The sequence below is a fragment of the Pinus tabuliformis genome, chromosome 7 (assembly GCF_031772625.1).
Source record: "Pinus tabuliformis cultivar Carrire ecotype Pingquan chromosome 7, CPIR1, whole genome shotgun sequence".
In the NCBI taxonomy this organism is placed as follows: Eukaryota; Viridiplantae; Streptophyta; class Pinopsida; order Pinales; family Pinaceae; genus Pinus; species Pinus tabuliformis.
Window position 1 is genome coordinate 1779527651 of NC_142293.1, and position 19088 is coordinate 1779546738.

Consider the following 19088-nt stretch of genomic DNA (forward strand, 5'->3'; position numbering starts at 1 on the left):
TTGAGATGATCAACTTCCCAATTCCATGATTTCATGAGAGACGATCACTCCCAACCTGAGTTTGATGTAAGAGAAGTGCATGAAGACGAATGCATTGTGACAGGTTCATGGATTCGGTCATCATTGAAATTTTGAAAATTTGGAAGATCACACTCGAAACACCAAACATTTGTTACATGGGTATCCACACTGAATGAAACCATGCAGATAGACTGATTGTGCATGAGAAGCCACATCTGATTGGGTTCTTGGGGCTTACCAAAGTCACGAGGTTCTGACATAACCATCAACGGACATTGAAGTGCCTCGAATCCCTGGTGCATCTAGGAACTTTCCAGAATTACATAATCGCATTTTTAAGCGTGAACCAGATCATGCATGGCTTGAGGGTGGTTGTTGTTACTGATTTCAAAACTGCTCTTAGGATGGCAGCCATCTCTATCATAGGTTGCACCAGATTTTTCAGCTTCAACAAGTTGACTTGAAGAGTCGTCTTCATGCAAGAGAAGAGATGATGAGGAATGGGAAGTACACTCTGTGATTAGACTGTTTTCAAATCCATCATGGAAAGTCTCACTTCCTTGTGTCAATTGAGGAGATACCTCATATGATGAAGAAACAAGAGAATGCAGAGTATCTTCGACGCATGTGGATGTGTTCTGAATGGTGGGAAACAAGGGTAAGTGAGTTGAAGAGGAAGTTTCGATATGAATGTCTTCTTTGACTGGAGCACATTCCAGATCTGAGTTACAGTCTTCATGAGAAAATGGAAGATCACATGATGTGCTTGCATGTTATTCATAGCATATGGAAGTATGGGGATGATGAATTCCCAAGACTGGGGGTTGATTGAAAGAATTAATTGTACAAGATGTTCCTTTGAGAATGGCAGATTGAGAATCATTCAAGAATGGAAGTTCATTATTTTGGCATGAAAAATTTTGAAACAGAGAGGAAGATTGATAATGTCCTCACCTTTTTATTCCCCTTCCTGTGTAATGTGACTTCCTTGCACCTGATCACAATTCGAGCCAGCAGCTTGAGAATCAACAAAATGAGAACAACTGGCTAGTGGAACAAATTGATCAGGCAAGTCATGGTACAAGGAGTCATGGCTTGTAGATGATGGAGGATGGTAGAGATGCAGATCAGATTCAAGACTTGAGTTATGAACAGTGATGTCCTCTTGTGGAATGGAGGAGTGAGTCTTCACTATAGGCTTCCTAAGCCATTTTGGATCTTCCTCCATAGAAGCGGGAGGCAAATGAGAATATGGGTTGGGGACATGCTTGCATATTTCTCAATTTTTCAATCACCACAAGGGGGCACCCACATCGGGACCTAAAAAGGAGGAGGACAAGGAACAAAGAGGGTGTTGGGATCCTCCTCTACAATCTGAAGTGCCTCATGATCCACAAGAGTTAGGGGAGGAACAGAAATTAGGAGGTTCACCATATTGAGAAACATGAACCAAGCATTTAAACTCTTCTCTAAAGAAATTGAAGTTCAAAAGTTGTTCAGGAATTTCATAATGGAGGTAAAGGAAGTGATCATCAAATTCCTCAACTGATTCGTCAGGCTCCATTCTTAAATGGGAAAAATTTTCATGGAAATCCTGATGGCTATACTCATCGAATGTTTTAGTCATTATTTCGTCAAGCTGACCAAATGAATCGATAGAGGCAAAGGGTAATGTGTGATACCATTTCTTAACACGACCTTCGAATGTGAGGGTTAGTAATACAATCCATACATCTTCGTACTCTATCTTCGTACTCTTCCTTACCTTTAACAGCTAAAAGAAAGCCAAGGATCCTTCCCATAAGCGAAGAGACATCTACAGCCCCTTCTCTTGAAGATATTGTGCTAGACTCTTTGCAAAGTATAGACACTCCTTGGGAAGAAATTCCTGAGGATTCCCCTTCTGAAGGTAATCCCTGGTTTGATTTGGAAAATAATAAAAAAGAACGCCTCGAAGAAACCTTCAACCAGAACCTCCCTATCCATAATATGGCTAACGATCCCCCTCCGAGTGGGAATCAACCTCTACTTCCCCCTTCGAGTGGGAATCAACCTCCACCACCTCCTCCAGGTGGGAATCAACATTCACCTCCTCTGGGAGCACTCCCTCCCTGGCTTGCACAGGATGCCGTAGTGGTACCTAGACAACAACATGCCTAACTGAAGAATGCAGAAAGAGTACTGCCTAAATTCGACCTTGAGCAGGGAGACACTATTGATAACCATATTCACTCTTTCTTCCTAGCTGTGCGCATGTTGGGGGTAGCCAATGAGGATGTGGTATGTTGCTTGTTCCCTTTTACTCTGATTGGGTTAGCTTCCACATGGTACTTTAGCTTGAGAATAGGATCAATCACCTCATGGGGTGCCTTTCAGCAGGCCTTCTTAGACAAAACGCCTGCAGCCTTAGTTTTAGAACTATCCCATTTAAAAATGGAAGCCAAAGAAAAGGTCAAGGATTTTAGCATCCGGTACAACACTTTGTTTAACAAAATCTGATTAACGCTAGACCTACTGATGAGGTGCTCATGGAATTCTACATCACTACTCTCCCTGTCCCTACTACGATGTGGGTCAAGAGAAGTAATGCACAAACCTTACAAGGTGTTATCAATGAAGCAATAAAAGTCGAGAATGAAATGATCAGTCTCACAACATGTCATCATACGACCGAAGGAAAGAAGCCTCTCAGCCATCCAAGAAGAGTAGGGGGAGTGATAACAAAGTGGGTGAGGGTAAAGAAAGGGACACCACAGATGTGTAAGGTTTGCATCAGATGATTAAGAAACTAACAAACACAGTCATCGATATGAAAAGGAATTATGGAGAGAGTAATAGTGGTAATGGAGGATATTATAACAACAGAAAACCTTTCGAACATTTCTATCCTAAGAAGACAAATGGTGGTCATGGTCAACTTGCGCTGCCTGCTCCACCCAATGAAGGGAATTTAAATATGGAAGAGCTACCACTTATCGGGTTGCTCCTTAACAAAGAAGAACCTATAGTGGAGTTGGAGCCAAAACAAGAAAATGAGGAAGAATACCAAGTAGAAGAGACCTTGGATGAAGAATCTCAAATCAATGTATTGTGGGATTTCTATACAAATGAAAACAATGACGACGAAGAAGATAGTACGGCAGAAATCCACACTAATGAAATCCACACACGAAGTAAAGGACCACTTGCAGGCGGGATGAATCTTGTACACCAGACAAAGAAATATGTTCACCCTTTGAAGGCATCCACTCCCAAAGTTCCTGTTGAGAAGCGCAGACCTAGTGGTGAGTCCAAGAATACTCCAGTTACAAACTATCTAGAGAAAGAGGATACATCTATGACTGCAATGAAGGCTACTCAAAATGGAAAAGTCCCACCTAAGAACAACAAAACCGGTATGTTTACTCTACCCTACCCTGTTTATAACATTGATTACAACATTGTGGATGATCTTAAGAAATCTAGGGCTAATATCACATACTTCGATTTGCTAAAACTAATGCAGCAAAGAGATTTGCTATTGAAAGCTATGAATGAACAGAATTGCAAATCTCCCACCATTCCGAGTAGCCAACCCAAGAAGTCAGCCTCCAAACCTATTAGTACCCCTAGTACAGCCCAAAAGCCATCAGTCATGGCAGCCACCCTATCAAAAATGAATCGAAACCCCCAAGATGTCAGTGTAGCCATGATAGGGAGGAAATCAAAATCCATGACTCCACCTTTCCTTATCACATTTGAAATCCTCAACATGAACGTACACAATTGCTTGGTAGATTCTGGTGCCTCATCCACTATTATGCCTTACGCTGTTGCTAAAAGACTGCATGCAATACCCGAGAAAACTGGGACTCGAATTATGCAATTGGATAGGACAAATGTGAAAGTAATTGGGGAATTGAAAGATGTGTTGATTCGGATGGCTGCTAAACCACAATACACACAAGTCATTGACATAGTGGTAGTCGATATATCTGAGGCTTATAAAATGCTACTTAATAGGGACTGGTCAGCAAAACTAAATGGATATTTCTCAACTGATTGGTTCCATCTCTTGCTGCCTCAGAAGGGAAAGGGTGATATGTTGAGAGTTGATCGGGAAAGATACATCAAGTATGTGGTGACAGAACTAAACGATCCCAATGAACCTATAATGTTTACCAACTCTATCCTTGGGAGTTATAGTTTCGACGTTTGTGCCATCGAAACCTGTTTCGGAGAATTCCATGCAGAGATAGTTGAAGAAACTATGACAAATACACAGTTGGAAACTCTCCCCTGTAATCTAACTGATGAATTATTTGGTATTATAGTAGATGATAGGACTAATTTCATAGAAAGCAGTTCAATTGATGTAACATTAGATTATGTATTTTGGACACTCTACTTTGATGGTTCTAACTGTTTTGAAGGTGCAAGTGTTGGGAGCATTCTCATTGACCCATAAGGGAACCAACATCTGATGGCTAGCCGGTTGGAGTTTGCATGCACCAACAACACGGAAAAATATGAAGGCTTGCTACAGGGCCTGAAGAAATCCATTGATATGAAGGTAAAAAATATTAAAGTTTTTGGTGACTCACAGATAATTGTGGATAATGTAAGGAAAAGGATACACTGCAATTCACCACACCTGGTAAGGTACCAACATGAGGTATGGAGCTTAATTGACAGTTTTGATTCTTTTAATATCACATACATACCTGGAGGGCAAAACCAAGATGCGGATCTGATGACGGGTATGGCTGTTAAAATTTTTCCTGATTTTAGATTAAAGAATAATAAATGTTATGTTGAATTAATTTTCAGACCATTCGTGCCTAATAACATCTCAAATTGGCAGGTGTTAGAGGACAAGAAAATCCTTGAGGTCTTGCACTGCGAGAAGACATTCAAGAATGTAGTCATTGAGGAAAAGGATCAATCCAATATAATTCCCAAGTCAATTGTCAAGATGGAGCACTTGTATGACTTGCATGATAAATTCAAAGGGCCAACTAATTGCAAAACACATATCTCATCCATGAAGTATGATTCGATCAACCTTGGAACCAAAAAAGACCCAAAAACTATTAATTTGGGCTTAGGGTGCTCTCCACAAGAAAAGACTGCATTTGTTAAGCTATTTAAGGAGTATAAAGACGTCTTTGCATGGAAATATGGCAACTTAAAAACCTTTGATACCAACATTATGTAGTATGTAATTCCTTTGGAAAAGGAGGCTAAGCCCTACCAACAAAATCTTTGTAAGATGCATCCAAGCCTAGAACCACTAGTGAAGAAAGAATTAAACAAAATGTTGGATGCTAAAATCATTTTTCTGGTTAGACACACCCACTAGGTAGCCAATCTCATGCCAATAAGAAATAAAAATGGAGACATCAGGCTGTGTATCGATTTCAGAAACCTGAACAAAGCGTCATAGAAGGATAACTATCCTATCCCTTCTATGGAACACATTCTTCAGTGCGTTTCTAGGTCTGAAATGTTGTCCCTATTAGACGGTTTTTCAAGATATAATCAAGTGTTGGTATCTAATGGGGATCAGCTAAAGAAAACCTTCAACACTAAATGGGGCACTTACGCATATCGTAAAATGCTCTTTGGACTTATTAATGTGAGCACCACATTCCAGAGAGCTATGGACATAACTCTCCGAGGATTGATTAATAGATCAGTATTAGTGTACATGGATGACATTACTATGTATTCATATTGCAAAAGGGGTCATATTTATCACCTGAAATAGATTTTCAAAAGATGCCGACAATACGAAATCTCATTGAATCCCAAGAAGAATGTCTTCACAGTCACAAAAGGGAAACTATTGGGTCATATCCTCTCTAAAGAAGGGATTTTTATTGATCCTGAAAGAATAGAGACCATCATGAGAATACAACCCCCTGCAAATAAAAGGGCAATGCAATCTTTCTTCAGGAAGATTAATTTCGTTAGGAAATTTGTCTTAGGTTTCACAGAAATAGTGCGTCCCATGCAGCTAATGATGAAAAAGGACGTTGTGTATAAGTGGAGCGATGAAGCTAAGAAATTGTTTCAGCGAATCAAGGAAGCCATCGTAGAAGCTCCTGCATTGGTCAACCCCAATTTCGGCAAAGAATTCTTCTTATACACTTTTTCTTCTGATGTTTCATATGCCACGATCCTCACTCAAAAAAATGATGATGGCAACAAAATCCCTATTTATTATATGAGCTCTAATCTTCAGGGAGCAGAACTAAACTACCCAGACATGGAGAAACAAGGCTTTGCTGTTTTTAAAGCTGTAAAACACTTTCACCCTTATTTATTAAAGGTCAGGACTAAAGCAATAATTCCCTATCCTGCTGTGAGAGCCCTCTTTGTGCATAAAGAAATGGGTGAATGGAGAGGGAATTGGATAACCACACTTCAAGAATTCAACCTCGAGATAAAGCCGACGAAGATAGTTTGAGGGCAGGGACTGTGCAGGCTAGTAGCAGAAGCCTTGGCGGATAAAGAAGGGGCATCCGAAGAACTAGAAGCACAGAGCATGCAATATGCACAAGTAGAATTCAGGGAGGAGCCCCTATGGATGAACGAGACGCTGATGTGTGAGCACGAAACGTTGGAAGCCCTTTTGGATCCTGAGTCATGGTATTACGACATACGCTTCTATATAACACAGGGATCATGTCCTGAACACATGGATGCATCACAAAGGAGAGCGCTCAGATTGAAATCCAATCAGGATCACCTGGCCAATGACACATTATACAGAAAAAATTATGATGGAATTTGGCTAAGGTGTTTGAAAAAGGATGATGTTGATCATGTCTTGAAAGAAATTCATGACAACCCAGCAGGTGGTCACTATGGCGGAGAGACCACTGCTCACAAAATATTAAGAGCTGGATATTATTGGCCCACAGTGTTCAGAGACTCACATGCCTACACTCACAAATGCAATGTATGTCAAATCGCCACAGGACGAGAAAGAAATCCAACCATTCCCCTCAGGCCCTTTATGATTTATCACCCGTTTCAGTAATGGGGCCTAGATGTCATAGGCGAGATCCCTCTGAATTCTTCACAGCAACATAAGTATATACTCACGATGACTGACTACTTCACCAGATAGACCGAAGCCATCCCACTTCAAAAGGTAAATGAAGATGAAGTAATATCATTTGTTGAGAAATTTATTATCAACAGGTTTGGCATCCTTGACGCTCTCATATTTGATAATGCTTCTTAATTTTCATCACTGAAATTGACTGAATTTGTTATTAATAAATCAATTCACATAAGGTATGCATCAAACTATTACCCCCAGGGAAATGGAGTTGTAGAGTCCTCGAATAAAAATCTTATCCGCATAATCCTTAAATCTATCGCTGACAACTAGAGGAATTGGCACAACACTCTAACAAACGCCCTTTGGGCTGATAGGGTCACCCCAAAAGTGGGCTTAGGAAACTCCCCATATTTCCTCGTCTATGGACAGGAAGTCATCTTGCCTCCAAACGTTACCCTTCCCTCTTCACAGCTCTCCCAAGCCTCAAGAGGGACCCCTTCAGCCTTACTTCAAGAAAGGATCAACCAATTAGTGAGGTTGGAGGAATTGAGAGACAAAGCCAGAAATAAATTTAGAAACCACCAAATGATTGTAAAGAGATGGTTTGATCGCCATCTGGCAGGAGATAAAGATTACCAAGTAGGAGAGCTAGTCTTGAAATGGGACAAGTTGAATGAGCCAAAAGGTAAACACACGAAATTCCAACACTTATGGCTGGGCCCGTTCCAAGTTGAAGAAAAAATTGGTCAGGGAACTTACAGATTGAAAACTTTACAGGGAGAAACTGAAAAACTCCCTGTTAATGGCCAACATCTCAAGAGATACTTCCAGTAGCCACCACATGGTGGTTACTTCCTGAGTAGGTTAGAATTCATTTTATTTTGTTGTTAGCTTAGTTATATTTCCGTCCCTTCCGTTTTGTTGTTTTTGCAAAGTGTATTTTCCTTCTGTTTTCAATTTTAGTCTTTTTCAGCCAACTGATTTCAGTCCTCCAGTCTCGTTTTCACCTCTTCAAATCTCTTCAGATTACCCTCATTCACCGCCTTCAGCTTTTGCACCCCTCATTAACCTGCTGATGAGTCTGTTGATCCTAAATCCATCATTACCTTGCAAATCAAACAAACTTTCAATGAGCCCATGAGAACTTGAAATTAGTTGTGGAATTCAAATCGAAGCCACTCATTAGCATCTGCTGGGAACTAGGTAAGATCTGTTGATAACCTGGATACTTGGAGCATGTAGGGGCATCTTTATAAAACAAAAAATGTGTAACTACAATTGGACTGGCATGGAGGAACACTGCATTTTTAAATAAATCCCACTCAGACCTAGCCTATACTTGCCTGTAAGGTTTGCAGTTATTCTCCATTGGTCCCATCCACCACACTAAATTCTCCAATACCTATCATCTACAAGTATATCTCCTTTCATGGGCTAAGCTCACTATCATACACCCTGTGGCAAATCCAATTGTGCTCTAGTCCTTGTGCCTGAAACTGGAAGGACTTATTTAAAAGAAAATGAAATGTCAAGTCCTTATGCTAATCTGGAAGGACATGTTGTTTGGGAAGTCAGTTAGAGTAGGGACTGTTGCTGGGCTCAAAGTGCCGGTTGACACAACAAGCCCAACCTTGCTTAAGCAGTTTAAAAATATGGCACGATCCATAACTGCGCCTCATTCAATCATATGAAAATATAGCATTGAAATTCTTATATAAAGTGAAAATAAACATATCTACATCAAGTTTTATGAGTGATAAAGAGCTGAGGTACACACCTAAAACAGGTATTGACAAACCAGTGATGGCCTTGAAAGGATTTTTGAAAGTAGGAAATAGGTAAAGGAGGGTCAATAAATCCCATAATATTACCATTGGAGAATGCCTGTCAAAACCCTATCAGTAAGTAGAAATTATTTGTCTTTTTCCCTCCTGAAGCAATTAATGTTGAAGTGGAACCCATCCCTGTCCATCTATATAGTTTTCATTTCAAGTTTATCTTAACACCTTGATGTTCTATTGATCCAAGGTTTATTTGGAAATAGAGATAACTGATTTGCCCAGCGATTCACCCTTTGTTGTGGCCACAACCACCACCCTATTAAAACTTGCCCTGGTAGCAATTTTCAATGGGTCCCCTAGAAGTTTGATCTTTCGCGTCTCTGAATGATCTGTTTTATCCCAGGGATTTTAACTCTTTGCCGAGTCAAATCTTCAATTCCTAATGGTTAAGCCCCCCTTAATAACTCTGTCGCATGATTCATCTATAACCCTTTCTAGCCCTTCATTCATTTCCTTCATCGGGACTTTTCAATCCCCATAAACCTTCATGGTGCTCTATGCCCACGCATATAACCAACCCCCACTCTCTATCATGGTTGTATTTGGATTCAACCCACGAAACCTTCTATCGCATCTTTATTCCCATTATAACTCTTTATAATAGGAATGCTTCGCAAAACATGCATAACTTACCCTTTTTTCACTTATCGCAATCAACATTGACACACAACGAGTACCATGAGGCACCGGACCCAACGACATTATTAACCACAATATATATATTTCGGGTCCGGAGCCCCATCGCATATCGCAATCGGCGGGGTCCCAGGGCTTGTATATAATGCGCATTGCGATCTACCGAACCTGACGACATTATTAACCACAATATATATATGTCGGGTCCGGAGCCCCATCGCATATCGCAATCGGCGGGGTCCAGGGCTTATATATAAGGCACACCACTATCTACTAGACCCGATGATGATTATAGAGGGGGGAGGTATATTATTTGAAGTCGAGCCTTGTGGTTGGCCGTGGGTGTTCCCATGTATACCTGCGTTTTTCGATAAAGTATTGAGGCCCGGGTTTTCAAAAGGAAGTCTTACATTGCGGACCCACTGGGATCATTAAACATAATACATATATTTCGGGTCCACTTCCCCCCAATCGCTTATCGCAATCGACGGAGTTTAGTGTTTTGACATAAGGTGCGATGCAATTAAGTAGACCCAACGATAATTATATGCCTAGATATATTATTTGAAGTCCGACCTTATGGGTCAGTCGCAGGTTTTCCCGTGTATTCCCATGTATTGTGATAATACGTTGTGGTCGGGGTTTTCAAAGGGAAATCTTATGTGGCGGACCCGAGGGGATTATGAACCGCGACACATATATATTTCGGGTCCGGCCAATCACAAGTCGCAATCAACAGAGCCCAAAGCTTAAACACATGACGTGATGCGATGCGATAGTGTTTCGCGGACCCAATAGGGTATGGGTTCCCGTCTATAATATTTCAAGTCTGGATTTCAGATCCGGTTCTGTGTTATGCGACGATTTTCAATGTAAATCGGATTTACGCTTGCCGGACTTAATCAATGCATGAATTAAAAACCAGGGGCCGATTCTTTCACTCTTGTTCCTTTTGATGTTATAAACGTTTTAATGAAGGCAAGATTTGTGTTTTTAAGAATTTCTATCATATTTTCATAAGCATAGCTGATGTTGGTTATTTTTGTAGGCGAGGACCGAGAGAAGGCAAGCGAGGTCAAAGAACAGATGCATAAGCCTCAAGTATGGCTCCGGGTTGTGTTCTATCTTAAGATCTAGCTTTAGGCGTTGGTGGTCATGTTTCCACGTGTTACCTGTGTGTTCCGAAGGCTATGCGGTCTCGGGCCTTATCATGAAGAAATGACACGCATACCTCCTCCTTTTAATCAGCATATATTCATTTCCCCAGGAAATGAAATGCTCCAGAAAATGTGGCCTTTACGGGTCAGCCATTTCACCGATCGATTCAAGGCCTGTATATTTTAATTTGTATATTGAAAAGAGGGGGGAGGTGAAAAGTTAGGGGAAGACTGAGGGTCAGTGGCTTCTGCATAAGTATTACCTCCGAAGATGAGGGAGGGGCTTTTTGTTTGGAGAGAACAACTTTGATTTATTATGAATAAAGAAGACTATTTGGTTCAAGAAGGAGCCTGTTGTTTCAGATTTATTTTCCTCTTCTCTCATATGTTTAGAATCAGAGTGTTGTTGCTGGCATAAATACAAATGTGTTTTTCTTTGTGCCTATTGATAACTTACAATTCATGGTTATTCCTGGTTATTCGAATATAATTCAATAGCATGGTTAACTCATGAAAGGTTGTTGATTCGAAACTTTGTTAAACATCAGTTGCAAGTGTTATTTGTATGGAAAGCAATGTGTATTCCTGTATAAGTAATTGGATTGCAATTAAGATTTAATACAATCTTGTTCTTATGTGAACCAGTAATTGATTCATTTGGACTTGGAATTTATATATGATGTTTAACTTCTTTTTTTTATGTTCCTGCAGGATAGATTAGGATAGTTAGGACTAGCTTAAGTAGTGAGAAGTAGTGTAGATAGGATTTGATACATATAGGTTAGTTGTTTCCTTGATTTAATTGAAGTCTTCCTCTTGGAATCCATCTTTCAACACCTATAACAGTTCATGGGATCCTTTAAAACCCGTTGGAACTAGCCACTCCAAACGAAAGCAGATCTAATTGGGGCCTACGATCGGGTTAGTTCCCCTTGTTGGTATAGTGAAAATTCATGATGTCAACAAATTGGCGCTAGAAGGAGGGCTTGAACCGCCGTCCATAGATTTTCAAGATTTCATCTATAAATTCCACGCATGGAGTCAAAAGGAATAATTTATGGATCGTAAAGGTCGAAAAGATCATTCCACCCATTTGATAGAGCCTCATTTTGAAGAAACAACGATCCCTCTAAATCCCGTTTCTGGGTCACCCAAAGAAGAGAGACTGTGGGAGTATCCTGTCACTCAGGAATAACTAGTCATAGTGCTTACTCATGCCTACACTCACTCCCTATCTCAGCTTCCCATCTTCCACTCCTTACCTTTAACAGCTAAAAGAAAGCCAAGGATCCTTCCCATAAGTGAAGAGACATCTCCAGCCCCTTCTCTTGAAGATATTGTGCTAGACTCTTTGCAAAGTATCAACACTCCTTGGGAAGAAATTCCTGAGGATTCCCCTTCTGAAGGTAATCCCTAGTTTGATTTGGAAAATACTAACAAAGAACGCCTCGAAGAAACCTTCAACCAGAACCTCCCTACTCATAATATGGCTAACGTTCCCCCTTCGGGTGGGAATCAACCTCTACTTCCCCCTCCGGGTGGGAATCAACCTCCACCACCTCCTCCAGGTGGGAATCAACCTCCACCTCCTCCGGGAGCACTCCCTCCCTGGCTTGCACAGGATGTCGTAGTGGTACCTGGACAACAGCATGCCTTACCCAAGAATGCAGAAAGAGTACTTCCCAAATTTGACCCTGAGTGGGGAGACACTGCTGATAACCATATTCACTCTTTCCTCCTAGCTGTGCGCATGTTGGGGGTAGCCGATGAGGATGTGGTATGTCGGTTGTTCCCTTTTTCTCTGATTGGGTCGGCTTCAACATGGTACTTTAGCTTGAGAATAGGATTGATCACCTCATGGGGTGCCTTTTAGCGGGCCTTCTTAGACAAGTTTGGCGATGATAAAACGCCTGTGGCCTTAGTTTTAGAACTATCCCGTTTAAAAAAGGAAGTAAAAGAAAAGGTCAAGGATTTTAACATCTGGTTCAACACTTTGTTTAACAGAATCCCGGCTAACGCTAGACCTACTGATGAGGTGCTCATGGAATTCTACATCACTGCTCTCCCTGTCCCTACTACGATGTGGGTCAAGAGAAGTAATGCACAAACCTTACAAGGTGCTACCGATGAAGCAATAAAAGTTGAGAATGAAATGATCAGTCTCACAACATGTCATCATACAACCGAAGGAAATAAAGCCTCTCAGTCATCCAAGAAGAGTAATGGGAGTGATAACAAAGTGGCTAAGGGCAAAGAAAGGGACATCACAGATGTGGAAGGTTTACATCAGATCATTAAGAAACTAACAAACATAGTCATCAATATGAAAAGGAATTATGGAGAGCGTACTAGTGGTAATGGAGGAGATTATAACAACATAAAACCTTTCAAACCTTTCTATCGTAAGAAGATAGAAGGTGGTCATGGTCAACTTGCACTGCCTACTCCACCCAATGAAGGCAATTTAAATATGGAAGAGTTGGCTCTTATCAGGTCGCTCCTTAACAAAGAAGAACCTATAGTGGAGCTGGAGCAAGAACAAGAAAATGAGGAAGAATATCAAGTAGAAGAGCCCTTGGATGAAAAATCTCAAATCAATGTACTGTGGTATTTCTATACAAATGAGAACGATGATGACGAAGAAGACGGTACAGCAGAAATCCACACACGAAGTAAAGGACCACTTGCAGGCGGGATGAAGCCTGTAGACCAGACAAAGAAATATGTTCGCCCTTTGAAGGCATCCACTCCCAAAGTTCCTGTTGAGAAGGGTAGACCTAGTGGTGAGTCCAAGAATACTCCAGTTACAAACTATCCAGAAAAAGAGGATACATCTCTGACTACAACGAAGGCTACTAAAAATGGCAAACTCCCACCTAAAAACAACAAAACCAGTATGTTTACTCTACCCTACCCTATTTATAACATTGATTACAACATTGTGGATGATCTTAAGAAATCTAGGGCTAATAAAAATTTACATGCAACATTCATCCTCACACCGTGTTGCAACAACAATGTTAGATTCAATTTTGAGCTGTGAGAATCGTAATTGATTAATACATAGGTTGGATTTGGATTAAAATTAATGAATTGTGATTAAAATGGATGAAAAAGATAATGAATATGTTAAATTTTGAATAAAATATTGATTTTTTTTTTTTTTTTCATATTTCCGGATAAATTTGATGGAAAAGGATGTTGGATTTCAAGTAAAAAAGGATATAAGAAAAAAAATATGGATAGTCTAAGCTCAACACCTTTATTTATGAGGTTACTGGTAAATGTAGATATTTAGATTTTCTTTTCATTGGAGTGGTTGGCTGCATGGTGGTTATGTGAATGTAGATGTTCTTGCATAAAATTGGGGATATTCTCCTAGTAAAGAGTTGTCATTGATGCCTCTACATTGAGTTGGGATTCATATGAGGATGCCCCCTTCTCTTTCTTCGACCAAGATAACCATGGGAGGAGCTGGGATGCACCATGGTGAGGGATAGAGTAAGGTTCAGAGGGATGAAAGGAAGGTGATTAAGGAAAAGGATATGTGAATGTAGATGTTCTTGCATAAAATTGCGGATATTCTTCTAGTAATGAGTTGTCATTGATGCCTCTACATTGAGTTGGGATTCATATGAGGATGCCCCTTCTCTTTCTTCAACCAAGATAACCATGGGAGGAGATAGGATGCACCATGGTGAGGGATAGAGTAAGGTTCAAAGGGATGAAAGGAAGGTGAATAGGGAAAAGGCTATGAATGTATATGTTCTTGCATAAAATTGGGGATATTCTCCTAGTAATGAGTTGTCATTGATGCCTCTACATTGAGTGGGATTCATATGAGGATGCCCCCTTCTCTTTCTTCGACCAAGATAACCGTGGGAGGAGCTAGGATGCACCATGGTGAGGGATAGAGTAAGGTTTAGAGGTATGAAAGGAAGGTGAATAGGGAAAAGGGACTAAAAAGTACCTGATTTAGTGGTGACCACAGAATGTGTGTCTGTGTGAGAGAGAGAGAGAGAAACAAGCCCTGAATAGAACAACAAGGCAAAAGAACATGAAGAAGTAAGTATGGAGAAAATGAACAAAGATAGAAACGTACCCAAACAACACAAATAGTAGGGTGTACTTCAAAAATCTTTGACCTTTTGAAGCCAACTAGTGTTGAAACTAGGGTCATTGCCACAAAGGTTGGTCAAAGCACTAAAGCTGAGCTACAACAATGACAATGTACCTATGCCAATCCCATCAAAGACTATGAAGTTAGTTTGAATAAAGGTTATGAAGTTAATTTGAACTAACCAAGTGTCATATACCCATTATTGCATGTGGTGACATGCATATTGGAAGGATCAATGGCTTATGAGTGTTGGAGTACCCATCAATAGTGGAAATCACTACTTTTATTTTAAATATTGATTTGAGATTCATAAAAATAAAAAACCAATATATATCTAATACTTTGTTGCTTAACATCACATTTTATCTGTTCATATATTAATCTCATAATCATTTGTTTGTGTAAAGGGTAAGGTCATGTTGTTTATGTTAGAAAATAAAACAATAATGTGAGATAAATAAACAAATAAATCATAAACACATAAACAATAATAGCATGGACACAGTGTTTTAACCCTGGAAAACCTTATGGGAAAACTGTTGAAAATAATACTGAGAGGGGGGGTGAATCAGTATTATCTTATTCTTTTAATAAATCTTCCTTACTTGTTCTTTGAATTATTTTTGCATGTCAGTACCATAAAATAATGAGCATGAACAAACAAAAACAGATAGTCACACCAAAGAACACAAGATGTAAGGTGGAAACCCAATGTGGGTGAAAACCACCTACTGCAATATTTCTATATCTTCTTTCAAATTAGAAACTTCTTTTACAATGGTTTTGTACTGGTGCAGTCCTTTACCAGTACGCAGGCTGCAACCTGCAGAGAGCTACAACTCTCTCTCTCCCGTTTTCCAGTCTCTCCTGGAAGGGAGCTACAACCCCCTACTTCTTTTCATAAAGCATCAAATGATCATCAAGTATAAAAGTTACAGTGCACTACAGTTATCAGATCAGCAATAACAAAACTAACCCAGAACACCTTATCAACAGAAAAATTCAATCAACAGAACATTTTAAGACAGAGACGCAGTTTTCCCTTCTGTGGCCTGCGTCGCTACGCAGTTCACCTTCTGCTTTCCTGCGTATACCCGCAGAGATCCTTCTGCCGCACTGTGTGCCCACGCACTGTTCCTTGAACTGCGCTGCGTACTATTACTGCAGGTACGCACCCAGAGACATTATCGCGCCGCGTACTGTTACTGCAGGTACGCACCCAAAAATACTATCGCGCCGCGTACTTTTACTATGCGTACGCACCTGAACCTTAGTCGCTCTGCGTACCCACGCAGCTCTCCTTCTTCTGCTCTGCGTACCCACGCAGGTCTCCTGTTTCTGCTCTGCGTACCCACGCAGATCTCCTGTTTCTGCACTGCGTACCCACGCAGCTCTTCTGTTAAACACCTGCGGCCTTCTGATTAGGGCCGAATAGGCAGTCCACCAGAGTGGCACAGTTGCTCAGATCTGATCATGCGCTCGAGAGATCACCCTTCACAGATTCGCCTTCAACTTCCCTTTCATATAGATCAAGCTTTTAAGACCATAACCCAATATTTTAGATCTAAAGATATTCAATTGCAAAAGATGCTTAGCCAAGTGATCTCCTTTGCTTTATATAGGCAAGCTCCTCCTAAAATCATGGAACAATACCACGAGCCAAAACCGTAATAACACAAATACCGTCGGCTAAATACCAAGAGTAAAACATAAGAAACCCCACGTGTGCTTTTCTCTACCTTGAAATGTGTGCACTGGGGGTACGCACCTCCTGAATGGCTGGCCTGCGTATCTGGACGCGGTCCCTGCATGGTGTACCTGCGGGTACGCACCTTCTGAACTGATTTCCTGCGTACTTCTTAATTTTCAACATATTGAGAGCCTTGCCACGGGATTTGCCATCAAGTACAACATCTCTAACATATAGCCATACCAGAAACATAATGCCAACAATCTCCCCCTTTGGACTTGATAGCAACCTCACAATCTTCAGCTTCATTCTCCCCCTTTGACATCAAGGGCAAAGGGGTATGCTCCCCCTGAATATGAACCAGATCTGTAACAAAGAACCATAATCCACCATGAAAGAGATAGAGACATATTGCAGCTATTTCCAAGATCTCCTTCTGACCATCCTCCATAATGCCAACAATGCATTATATGCTCCCCCTGAACCTGTACCATCAATCAGAAAAGGTTCAACAATAAGATGATGCATCAACAACCCCCAGCTTTTGCCTGAGGTATTCAAAAGTGTCCCTGGGCAATGGTTTGGTGAGAATATCAACAACTTGTTCCTTAGAAGGAACATACTCCAACTTGACCTTCTGTTCAAGCACTTGTTCCCGGAGAAAATGATACTTGATTGGTATGTGCTTGGTTTTTGAATGCATAACAGGATTCTTTGAGATGTTGATTGCACTTGTGTTATCACATAAGATGGGGATTGGTGGTGTACAAGTGATTTGAAAATCCTGCAAAGTCTGCATCATCCAAAGGAGTTGGGTGCAACAAGATGCAGCAACAACATATTCCGCTTCAGCTGTAGACAAGGCAATCGAACTCTGTTTCTTGCTGAACCAAGATACCAGTCTGGAACCCATAAAGAACGCACCACCACTTGTGCTTTTCCTGTCATCCACGCTTCCGGCCCAATCTGCATCTGTATAAGCATGAAGTGTAAGATCTGTATCTCTAGGATACCATAAGCCATAATTTTGAGTCCCTTGAAGATATTTGAAAATTCTCTTCACTGCCTGAAGATGAGTCTCCTTCGGATTTGCCTGAAATCTTCCAACTATTCCAACTGCATGCATGATGTCTGGTCGGGTACCTGTCAAATAAAGTAAACTTCCAATCATAGATCTGTAGGTTGGTTGATGTACTGCTGCAGATTCATCATTTGCACTGAGGCTACATCCTGTGACCATGGGTGTACATACTGGTTTTGCATCTTCCATACCATATTTCTTCAAAATCTGTTTGAGATACTTGGTTTGAGATAAAAAGATTCCTCCTTCTTTTTGTTGGATTTGCAAACCAAGGAAATATGTCAGTTCTCCTAGCAAGGACATTTCAAATTCTTTCTGCATGACCAAGGCAAAGTTTTGACTCATAGCTTCTTCATTGCTCCCAAAAATAATGTCATCTACATACACAACAAGTATTAGCAATTTGTCATTTTCAACTTTTATATAAAGATTGCTATCTGCCGATCCTTTTGAAAAACCTTGTTGATGAAGATATTTGTCCAAACGGTAGTACCAAGCCCTTGGAGCTTGTTTGAGACCATAGAGAGCCTTTTTCAATCTGCATACAAGATTTGGATCATTTCCAAGAATGAACCCATCTGGCTGTTCAATGTACACTTCTTCTTCCAAGTCTCCATTCAGAAAGGCTGATTTCACGTCCATTTGAAATACTTTGAAGTTTTGAAAACTTGAGAGAGCAAGGAACATTCGGATGGCCTCAAGTCTTGCAACAGGAGCAAAGGTTTCTTCAAAGTCTATTCCTTCTTGCTGCGCATACCCTTTACAAACAAGTCTGGCTTTGTTTCTAATTACTTCTCCATTTTCATTCAATTTGTTTTTGAAGACCCATTTTGTCCCGATAACATTCTTATTTTTTGGTCTAGGAACCAGCTCCCAAGTGTTGTTCTTTTCGATCTGCTCAAGTTCTTCATCCATTGCTTTCACCCAACATTCATCTTTGCATGCCTCTTTCACATTTTGTGGTTCAGTAGAGGAGAGTAATGCCAAATAGCTTGAAGCTTCTGCAACTGTTCTTCTTGTTTGTACACCTGCTTCTTTCTGCCCCATAATCTGAGATTCTGGATGGTTCTTCTGAACATATCTGGATGGAGTCTTTTCTTCTATTCTTGTTTTCTCCGTAGGTTCTTCTTGAGGTTCTTCTTCTTCATCATTCTGTCGTTGGGGGTAGCCTTCATCTTCTTCGATGTCTTCATGATGTACTTGCCTAGGAATGTATCCCTTCTCATCAACCACTACATCAATGCTGTCAACAATTCTGCCAAGTCTTTTATTGTAGCATTTGTATGCTTTGCTATGTGGAGAGTAACCAAGAAGAATGCCTTCATCTGCTCTAGGTTCAAGTTTGCCAAGCTGCTCATCAGTATTCTTGATATAGCATTTGCTCCCAAAGATTTTGAAGTGCTTTACTGAAGGAGTCCTACCACTCCAGAGCTCATGAGGAGTTTGAGTGCTGTTCACCCGGACATTTGTTTTGTTGAGAATAACAAC